Source organism: Lissotriton helveticus, chromosome 5_1, assembly GCF_964261635.1.
Source record: "Lissotriton helveticus chromosome 5_1, aLisHel1.1, whole genome shotgun sequence".
In the NCBI taxonomy this organism is placed as follows: Eukaryota; Metazoa; Chordata; class Amphibia; order Caudata; family Salamandridae; genus Lissotriton; species Lissotriton helveticus.
The window spans coordinates 1378667002-1378679176 of record NC_136065.1 but is presented as its reverse complement, the minus strand read 5'-3'; positions in this window follow the sequence as shown (position 1 = coordinate 1378679176).

The following is a 12175-nucleotide window of genomic DNA, read 5'->3' as shown; positions in this document are numbered from 1 at the left end:
TGCCCCGGCGTCTCCGTCGAGACCCAGCAATAAAAACAAAGAGGGCTTACCGTTTGGGATGAAGGCGGCTGTACAGTTCCCGGTTTCCTCCGATGATTTCCGCGTGTATGTACGGCAGCCGGCACTCGATCCCTCTTAATTAATTTGCAACCAGGAAGGGTCCTTCCGGGATCGTTCTCCCTCGTTAGGTGGCGCGTTACTTCGGCGGACCCAACTGCCGAACAATTTTAATTTCCATTCCAAAATAGCTCGTAAGCAGACGCGCACTCAGAAGTAGGATTTCGCTGCAAGATTTTATTCTTGGAAAACGCTACGCGTTTCGACACTAGATTGTGTCTTGATCACACGGTAACCCTTCCGACATTTGCCGACATGTTAAATACAATAAACATAAACGAGGGAAACTGGTTTAAGGTCACATGACCAAACAGTGCAATTGTCCGCCATTTGTAAGAGGTAAAACACAGTACAAAAAGAAGTTGTTAATCAGTTTGAACATTGTGTATACATTGGCAACTTATTTCCAACATTCAATATTGAACTTTATATCATATGCCAAATTTCTTTCATAATTACAACAAAATCCCTGCTTATTTGCCGGTACCCGCATTTTGTGATGTACCACAAACGAAGGGTCCCTATCTAGGCGGAGGCCTATTCTTCTACTTGTAAGTAAAAAGAACCCCTGCTTAATGAAAGAAGGCAACTGCTATTTGTATTGAAGATAAAACAAACAAAAGTCTCTATGAGCTGGGAAAGGTTTGAAGAAATGATTTATATATATATGAAGAACACGATTCCTACAATGAAGACATGTGTTATTGCTGCCAATCAGCTTTTAAATTGTACAAGTCGTTCTGCCATTGGTGGCAATGCAGGTGGGCTGGGTTAGTGTGAGGAACCTCGCTGCAGCTGCGTCAGCAAACTACAACTCCCAACATGCACCACTCCTGGAAAGTCGGGTAAGTTGCTCCCCTTGGCTCCACTGTATCTCATCTTGAGTGCTGGATTGATACAAACTCAGGTAGGCGGAATGGTTATGTTGTTGCTGGAACAAGTTCCCTTCCCGGGTCCCCAAGACGCCCAAACAGCAAGTGACTCTTCCAGCATGCCCTGAAGCCATGAATGCAGTGATCCTGTCTCCTCCGTGAAGTCACAGACTGCTGGGTTGCAGCGGTGCCTTGCTGTACGAAGATGCGATGGGCCAGAGTGCTTCCAATACCTTGGATCCTATTTTACGTGCCGTAGCTGCCCTTATGCCTCTGGCCACTTGAAAGGCGGTTCTCCTCCGGCTCGCTAGTGCGCAATATATGAAGAACACGATTCCTACAATGAAGAACCGGTGATACACAGCGGGGTTTCCAGGAAAGGCGTTTATTGCACCAGAATATGGCATGATGCGTTTTGACATAAATGTCTTTATGAAATGCCTGTAACAGAGTTATTGCTGCCAATCGGCTTTTAAATTGTACAAGTCATTCAGCCATTGGTGGCAATCTACCAATATATATATATCCAAAAGCCCTCAGATCACATACAAATGAGCATATTCACTCAAGGATGCTCTCACAAAAAAGCAGTCCAGAAATGACAAGTCAGGTGAGCTGGTTGGGACCCCAGGCGGGTTTAAAAAATGCTCAAGGTGCAAGGCCTGTACCATAGGCCAGAGCACAACTACTTACATGTCACCCTCCAGATCAAACCATTAACAAATCAAAGGTGCCTACAATTGTAGGACTGAGAAAATGGTTTACATACTCACCTGCACATGTAACTTGTGTTATATAGGCAGCACCACACCAGCAGCTTACAAAAGGGTATTACAGCACGTGTGCCATTATAAATACTGATCAAAGCTAACCAGTTTGAAGACACCACGCAACGCATCACCAGAATGATCCTAATCAAATTAAGTATTTTGTGATTAATGCGGTGCCCCTAAACAGGAAAGGTGGGGACCATATCCGAGCACTGAGGGAATTTGAAATGAGGTAAATACTAAGTCTCAATTATAAAGCACTGAATGGTCTCAATCATGATGAGGAGTTACATTCCTATCTCCAATTATGTAATTGTAAATCATAATGGCTGTATAAATGCCCACATGGGCCAGATTTTTGTTTCTTTTTTCGCCATTTCTTCTCTTTTCTTCCTTTTTCTTTTCCTCTTCTTTTTTCTTCTCCCTTACTCATCTCTTTTTTCTTTTCTTTTTCTATGGTCTTCCCACCATTGAATTAGGAATATTATTGCCACAGGATTATGTGTATGTCGGACAAATTACACTAGTGCCAACGCATGCGATCTAAGATGCAACGGCATGAGAATTTACAAATTATGAATTGGATTAATTTGTCATGAATATATAATCATTCACCCTAGATGTTGCGGTCATTGGAGCATATTAAACTTTGACTCTGATTTAGTGATTGTTCATTTGGGCTTGATTGTAAGCTATTTCCCAATGAGACCGGGTTGTGATCAACACAGCAAGACTCATACTGAGTATATTTAGTTTATTAATGACTAGCAGCCCGTCCCGACGTTGTCCGGGTATGAAATAGAATGTGTGTAATGTGTTTATTTGGCAAGGGCAATTTATTTTAAAAACTCGCGGTAGACAACATTTTTTGTTTCATTAGAATCGGGACGGAGAAGGCCCAGCTGCAGCCCTGGTTGATGTTAGCAGGCGCCTGTAATTGGTGTAGTGATCCGCCGCCTGAGCCCGGCTACAGCCCTGGTTGATGTTAGCAGGCGCGTGTAATGTCGTTGAAGGAGAGAGTTATCAGCCGTGGGTAAATTCGTTTAATGAGAGAGTTGAGTGACAGCGAGTTGGAGAGGCTGCAGTAATTGTCCCCGCAGACACGCTCATTTGCGTGTTCCCCCGCTTGAGGCCCAGATGCAGGCCTGTTTGATGTTAGCAGGCGCGTGTTCCCCGCTTGAGGCCCAGCGGCAGCCCTGGTTGATGTTATCAGGCGCGTGTAATTAGTGTACTGATCCACCGTCTGAGCCCGGCTAGAGCCCTGGTTGATGGTAGCAGGCGCGTGTAATTTCGTTGAATGAAAGAGTTCAGTAACAGCGCGCAGGAGAGGCTGCAGTAACGTTACTTACCACGGAAAACATAGCGTTTATGAGGGTTTTCTATACTACTTGGTGTAACGTAGTTACAAGTGTCCTAGTCTACTTTTGATATTGAATATCTCATGTGGGGAACTGACTAGACACACACTCCTCCTCCCTAATTTTGATTGACACTGTATAAAGCAGCGCACAGCTGCGGGAGACTATATTAGCCACTTAAACAAGTGACGCTTAATAGTGCTCATTGCAGGGGCATTATGGAGGACAATCTTGGCTTGAGTTACACTGAGGATGATATCAGTGAGATATTGGCGGCACAACCATTACTACAGAATCAAGACTTAACCTAGGCATTAGCGCAAACAGACGATTGGGAATGCCTATCCGAAAAGAAACGGGATCAAATCAGGACAGCCATTCATGGCATTATAATGACAGAGTATTTAAGATCAAAAACCGCTCCCAGAGGTTTGTGGGTCACTAATGCACCAAGGATATTCCTATATGACTTAGCTTTTAGACGAGATTGGTCTTCAATATCTTGGAAGTGCACTTTGGATTACCTGGTTCTTATAGTGAAAACTGCGAAGAGGTTATCAGAGGCACTACTTGCTTAAATACAAACTTGCGAGAGTGAATTGAAAAAAGGTATATCTCCTACAGCCTTTAAAAAAAGACTCAATGAAATTAATAAGGAGATGAATAAGACAAAAGAATTCCTCATGCAAAGCAAGCTACAAAAATTAAGTAAAGACCTTAAGAAATTTAGCCAAGAAATAATGCATCCATATATAAAAGAGGAATACACACCACCTGATCACAACTCTGATAATGATTCAGAGGGAAGAACTTCCACAGATGGATCCGAAGAAGGATCAGAAGATCTAACCTCAAGAAAAGGAAGAAACAACTCCCGGCAGTTTTACAACAAGAGAGGGAATAGATGGCCAAGACGGAATTTCACAGGTAGAGGTTTTGCTGGAAATCAATTTCCCCCTTTTTTCCAACCGTATATGCCTCCCTATGGAGCTTGGATGAATCCTTTCAATCAAGACATGTCCCAAATACCTCACATGATGAACCTACAAATGTCAGGTCCTGCGAATATAAACCAGCAGCCTTTTTTAGGAAGGGGCCAACAACAAAGAGGGCGCCGGAAAACCATAACCTGGCAAGACCAACAGAGGAACATAATGACTCACAGCATGACAACAGAAAAACCAGGGACAAGCAAGAACAGTCATTAATTGTAAATCTGACAGATCTAGTCCTATCTGAAGACCAAATGAAAGTCCTAAATAAAGGATTAGGTTATGTGCCCACTCCAACCCTGGACACTTTCAAAGTAAAATGCGAACTGGCGGAATTCTGTCGGCTTCTTAAACTAAAAGCATATTTTTCTGGAACTGAACAAAGGCCAAAGGAAGGTGACACCAACCTAAAAAGGAAGTCGACCTTTAATCCTCCTAATGCTCTTATACCTGTCGAGATTCAAACATTTGAACAGGCAATTATGAAGGGCATAGATGAAATGAACGTTGACAAGAATCAGACCTTCCAAAACTTAACAAGGAATGAACGTAAAGCCCTGGAAACACTACGTGGCAATGATAATATTGTCATAAAGCCCGCAGATAAGGGTGGAGGAATCGTCATTTTGGGAAAAGAAGGTTATAAACAACAATGTCTAAATCTTCTGGCCGATGAAAGATTCTATACCAAAATAATCACAGATCCCACACCAAGACTGCAGAATTCAATTGCAATGATAGTCTACGAGGCAGAAACTAACACATGGATATCAAAAAAAGAGGCAGATTATTTGATTACAAAGGAACCTAAGATCCCTTTTTTCTATTCTTTGCCGAAAACGCACAAGAATAAATCTCCTCCACCTGGACGCCCGATAGTATCGGGGATAGGCTCGGTACTTGAGCCTTTGTCTCAATTTGCGGATCAATTTTTGAAGCTCTAGTCCAAAGCACTCCCACATATCTAAAAGACACGAGGGATCTTCTCAATCAAATACTGGCGATGCCATTTGATCAGACTACCATGTTATTGGTAGGCCTGGACGTTGAATCGTTATATACAAGTCTACCCCAAAGAGAGACACTACAAATGCTCGAAGACACACTATTTATGGGAGAGTGGATCCACCAAACACCTCGCCATTTTGTGCTCGAATGTTGCCGGCTGGCATTAACTGAGAACTATTTCGAATTTGATGACAGTCTATACTTACAGAAACATAGAACTTCCATGGGCAGTGCGTTTGCTCCCTCGGTGGCAGGCCTGTATGTCAGTCAATTTGAAGCGGACAAAATATTTGCTGATACTAATCCTTTCGTTTCCAGTATCATTTACTGGAAACGATATATTGATGATGTCCTGATGATTTGGAAGAGAGAAACAGACCTGAATCTCTTCATGGAGTGGTTAAACACAAGAGATGATTGTCTGAAGTTCACGTTCACATCAGATGATACCAGCATAGATTTCTCAGACCTAACAATATTTGTTAAGGATGGACAGCTCGAAACGAAAACCTTTACGAAGCCTACAGCAAAGAACAGCTTGCTGTCGTATAATAGCTTCCACCCAAAACCTCTCAGAGACAATCTGCCTTATAGCCAGTTTTTAAGACTCAAAAGAAACTGTAGCCAAAACATTGACTATAAGGAACAGGCCCGAGAACTAATCCTTAAACTCCAATATCGGGATTACAAAAAAACAACGATTTCAAAATGCCGGAAAAGAGCCAATAACCAACCTAGGCTATCCTTACTTGAAACCAACAGAAAAGAACCAGTCCCAAACTTGGTAACCTGTGTGACAACATACTGCCCAGCGACCTATACGGTCCAAAAAATAGTAAATAAAAACTGGCGAATACTCGCTTCAGGAAACCTGGATTGGCCCAAGCCAAGATTTGCTAATCGTCGAACACGCAATCTGAAGGAATTATTGGTCCACACACGTCCCAAAAAACAATTACCTAGTGGACGGCTAAGGAATATCGACATGACAACCATTACAGGACACTATCCTTGTGGAACTTGCCTAGCTTGCAACTCAACAACTATGACTAAAACATTGCAATTAACAGAGACATTACTTTGGACCCAGAGGCAACACACAAATTGCAACTCATCTCATGTGATCTACATGATCACATGTCCCTGTGGAAAAAAGTATATAGGAATGACCTGCAGAAAGGTAAAATTAAGGATTGGAGAACATAAAAGTAATATTAGATTGAAAAAAAACAATACAAAACTCTGCACCCATTTTGTGGAATCAGGTCATGCAGTAGAAGAAATCAAATGGACTGTTATTAAAATGTTGAAGGACAAAACTGGAACTGCTGAAAAAGTCCTATATGAAAGAGAACAAAGATGGGTCGATCGTCTTAAAACTCACCTTACTGGACTCAACGATATTGTCCCATGGCACCAATTTGCATAACTGTATGTATATTCCATCTTTACTTATTTGGACACATATGAAAAATTCTGAATGTACGAGAACTAACCTAAAGTTTTATTGGTCTATTGAGGTTGTGTATATAATAATTTATTAGGAAATGGTTCAGGAATATAGAACCTCATGAATTTGACTTAAAGGTAAAGCTCTAGGATTAGTAGACGAGAGTCTGTTTTCTTAGTCTGTTTTCTTTGTCCATCCACCTAAATCACATAGTCTTTATCGATTACGATGTAATATGCAGTAGAGACAAACAAGTATACTGTTTTTATACACACGCTGTTGTAGAACCAGAGCATATTAAAAACCCTGCATATCAGATCGTTACGAAAATACAAACAAGACAAGTAACAACGTATGTTCACTGCATAATAGCAAGACTACTTGTGGTCCGTTTTCTATTACTATTGAGACCGGGAGAATAGAAAAACGAGAATCTGACGCGTTTCCGTGTCCGGGGGCAGCGCCAGCAACAGACGCGGAATACGCTCATGATTGCGGGTAAGAGAATTACGAGAGAGTTATGAGTTCCCAGTTAGTCCTCTAAACCTTAATGAAAATGTAATTACTCCTTTTCTTTTCCACACTAGCCTGAGACCAATTGGTCTTAATCCCCTGATGTGACAATATTTCGCTAAGACTAAGGTAAAACTTTATAATACTTTATATGTCACACAGTGAGGATAACATAGTCACTTTACTAACTGAGAGAAGATTAGTTCTGTGTACTCGCCCGAATGTCAAATACATCATTGACACCTTGATTTTCAGACTAACAAGATAATTATTGTTCACTGCTTATTGTCTCAACAATGTGCCTCTCTTCACTGTTTGGATTCCTAATGTGATTCGCCAATTGTTTTCCCATTTTATGCCTACACCGAAATGAATATACTGAAATGATTATACTTTAAGAATATAAAAGTGTTGCAAAATTTGCTTTAAACAATATATACATGCCGAGGTGTCACATATAACAATATCAAGTATTGATTTGTGATTTTTATTACAGGTAAATTAAACCTTGTATTTACAAAACGGTGGGTATGATAAACCACTGCCATACTGCACAAGAGGTGTGAGTATATTTTAATCTGTCTTGTCCTGACGAATGCTCCACAGACCCGGCTGGGCAATAGGGAGCTGAAACATGTTGACTGTATGTTTTAAGTGATATACCAAGATCCAGTAACTTGATCTGACAGTATACCCAGATATCAATTTTAATAAGAAATCACACCCTTTTGGAATAAATTAATAATGTGGGTGATGGTTCGTTTTTTACTATAACTAAACCTTCAGTGTGGTGATACCTAAAATTCATCTCTGGACACTGCTACGCTGTTCCAGAGTAGTCCTCAGGCTTGAGGCTGGCATGTAGCACAATAGATCACCCGATGACAAATGCCACAAACGTCTATGTGGGGCGGAGAACTAAGATACACCGCACTTACGGAAAACATAGCGTTTATGAGGGTTTTCTATACTACTTGGTGTAACGTAGTTACAAGTGTCCTAGTCTACTTTTGATATTGAATATCTCATGTGGGGAACTGACTAGACACACACTCCTCCTCCCTAATTTTGATTGACACTGAAAGAGTTCAGTAACAGCGCGCAGGAGAGGCTGCAGTACCGTTACTTACCACGCCTCCAGCTGAACGTGTTTGTCACGCCTCCAGCACAAGGTCACAGCAGACGATCTTCTGATTAATGTTCAACCCTCATGGCATGAAGGACGGAACGTAGCACACGCCCCCAGCGTGCCCCTTGATGCGATGCAATTGCGTTCACATGGCATAAAGGCCGGACACACGCCCCCAGCGTTTCTCACGCCCCCAGCGTGTCACGCCCCCAGCGTGCCCCTTGATGCTGCGCAGCAACGTAATTGGCGCTTGTATGTACGACTCACATGGCATGAAGGGCGGACAAACGCCCCCAGCGTTTGTCACACCCCCAGCTTTTGTCACGCCACCAGCACATGCCCACAGCCCACGATATGATGGCAGTACCACACGCCCCCAGCGTTAGTCACGCCCACGCCCACAGCACAACGCAGACACACCCACAAGGGACTACTTTGCTGGCACGGTTCTTTTACCTTTTGAATGTATATGGTGGCCGTCTGCATAGCCTATGTCCTTCTGCTGCAACTGCCCTTTCCAACGCTGTATTGGGTGTTGTGATTGGTGCTTTGGTTACTGAGATTACCCGCCTCAAAGGTTTGGGCTCTCTCTTTATAATATTAGTATGGATAGTGGTAAAAGAAACCAATGAGAACAGTACATAGTCCTGTGAAACATAAGCTGTGTGTAATGGTTGTGCCTTTTGAATGTGATCGGGCAGCCTGGCCGTCGGGGCAAATTGTACAGTAAGATAGAAATTGCTATCTCAAATAAGAGTTGGTAATAACATTTGGTGGGGTATACAGAAACACCATGCAAAATATAGCAATGAACATGTATAACAATAATATTAATTGTAACTCAAGCCAGAGTGATTAGGATCTGCATTAATTGTAAAAAGTAATTGTGTGGCAAAAGTGTGTTGATTTTGATTATTTAATGTACAATCATCTGCAATGAATTGGGACGTGAGTCTTGCCTCCATATCTATGATTTTGACTGCATAAATGTGTTGTCAGTATGTGTGCATGCCATGTGACCAAGGCCACTCCAGTCAGCCGACTTGCGTAATGGCGGACGAACAATAAAGAAATACAACCTGCAGGAGGTGTCTGCTTCAATCATGTTGGAGAGAAGGGATTGCTCGTGGATATATATACTTATATATATTTCCACGAACAATCCCTATAGATACTCCTGGAGGGAGGCAGAAACGGTCAGTGAAAGATAGAGACTCAGTAGGAGAGATGAACCCCCAGGAAGTGATTGACAATTATGGAGAGACAGACAGTCAACCAAAGAGAGAGAAACAACCAGGGAGTGGTAAACAACCAGAGGAGAAATATATACACAGTCAGGGAGAAAAGTACAAAAATTTTTTTAAAGTGTTTTGCATTCTGCCTGTGGCAGTCCGTCTTCGCTGTGGACCAGTTGCATAATCGAGCCCCTGAGGCGGGTCCTAAGCCAGTGCGGGACTGAGGGAGGTGGGGCTTAAGTTGCTTAACATTATTGATAGACACTCGTCATTAGAGTAAGTAGCCAACACATCTGGGCCCTACTGCGCATGTCGGATTGGAAGGCTGCCTTTCTCCGGCCAGCCTAACATGCGTACTAGAGGTCTCGTCTCTCCAGCTGCTCATTAGTGAGCCAAGCTGATTCAAAGCCGAAACCCCCAGTCTCAGTAATGAGCATTGAGGTTGCCTGCACAATGCAATCCAGTGCTGCTGTAATAGCAGGAGCGGCGCCTAGTATTGCTTAGAGGTGTATTACTACCCAAAGGAATCCTTTTTAGCAACTTTAGAATGTTGAAAGGTTAATTAAAAAGCACAACGTTTATAAACCTATGTCTTGCAGTTTGATAAAAAAAATGATTGCATGTAGCACTTTGATGCCAGTTCGCAGCTCACTGTGCTATACGAGTAGGATGGTAACTTATGAAGTGCAAGGAACAGAATGATCTCTGTGACAAAAGCAGTAACCCACTGAGCTGTCTACAAACAATTCCAATCTGTGATACACATGATACTTGTACTTTGCCGAAGGAACATTAACCCTATATACTAGTTTAGCTAAAGTCAAAACTCACGAGACAAATGATAGATCGCTCCATTCAATGTGTTATTCACCAGAGTTAACAGGTGGTTGTTATTATCCCCAGAAAAATGCAGCACAAACAAAGGTCTCTGCAGGCTGCTATTATCTCTCCCAAGACGGCTATTCACAGGGCACCCCCTAGAACTTGGCGCCCAGTGCGATGGCACTGGTCACACCGCCCTAAAGCCCGCACTGGGCTAAGTGAGGCATGGCACGTGGACTGTGCTAGTTAAGTAAGTAGGAGTGGTTAGGCGAGGCAAGAGACACAGACTGCGTTAGTTAAGTGTGGAGGGAGAGGCATGGAGTGTACTAGTTAAGTATGGAGGAGTGGTTAGGCGAGGCATGAGACACTGACTGTGTTACTTAAGTGTGGAGCGCGAGGCATGGAGTGTACTAGTTGAGTATGGAGGAGTGGTTAGGCGAGGCATGAGACAGGACTGCGTTAGTTAAGTGTGGAGCGAGAGGCATGGCATGTACTAGTTAAGTATGGAGGAGTGGTTAGGCGAGGCAAGAGACACGGACTGCGTTAGTTAAGTGTGGAGGGAGAGGCATGGAGTGTACTAGTTAAGTATGGAGGAGTGGTTAGGCGAGGCATGAGACACTGACTGTGTTACTTAAGTGTGGAGCGAGAGGCATGGAGTGTACTAGTTAAGTATGGAGGAGTGGTTAGGCGAGGCATGAGACACGGACTGCGTTAGTTAAGTGTGGAGGGAGAGGCATGGAGTGTACTAGTTAAGTATGGAGGAATGGTTAGGCGAAGCATGAGACACGGACTGTGTTACTTAAGTGTAGAGCGAGAGGCATGGAGTGTACTAGTTAAGTATGGAGGAGTGGTTAGGCGAGGCAAGAGACACGGACTGCGTTAGTTAAGTGTGGAGGGAGAGGCATGGAGTGTACTAGTTAAGTATGGAGGAGTGGTTAGGCGAGGCATGAGACACAGACTGTGTTACTTAAGTGTGGAGCGAGAGGCATGGAGTGTACTAGTTAAGTATGGAGGAGTGGTTAGGCGAGGCATGAGACACGGACTGTGTTACTTAAGTGTGGAGCGAGAGGCATGGAGTGTACTAGTTAAGTATGGAGGAGTGGTTAGGCGAGGCATGAGACACGGACTGCGTTAGTTAAGTGTGGAGGGAGAGGCATGGAGTGTACTAGTTAAGTATGGAGGAGTGGTTAGGCGAGGCATGAGAAACGGACTGTGTTACTTAAGTGTGGAGCGAGAGGCATGGAGTGTACTAGTTGAGTATGGAGGAGTGGTTAGGCGAGGCATGAGACAGGACTGCGTTAGTTAAGTGTGGAGGGAGAGGCATGGAGTGCACTAGTTAAGTATGGAGGGGTGGTTAGGCGAGGCATGAGACAGGACTGCGTTAGTTAAGTGTGGAGGGAGAGGCATGGAGTGCACTAGTTAAGTAAGTAGGAGTGGTTAGGCGAGGCATGAGACACGGACTGCGTTAGTTAAGTGTGGAGGGAGAGGCATGGAGTGTACTAGTTAAGTATGGAGGAGTGGTTAGGCGAGGCAAGAGACACGGACTGCGTTAGTTAAGTGTGGAGGGAGAGGCATGGAGTGCACTAGTTAAGTATGGAGGAGTGGTTAGGTGAGGCATGAGACAAGAACTACGTTAGTTAAGTGTGGATGGAGAGGCATGGAGTGCACTAGTTAAGTATGGAGGAGTGGTTAGGCGAGGCATGAGACACGGACTGTGTTACTTAAGTGTGGAGCGAGAGGCATGGAGTGTACTAGTTGAGTATGGAGGAGTGGTTAGGAGAGGCATGAGACACGGACTGCGTTAGTTAAGTGTGGAGGGAGAGGCATGGAGTGTACTAGTTAAGTATGGAGGAATGGTTAGGCGAGCCATGAGACACGGACTGTGTTACTTAAGTGTGGAGCGAGAGGC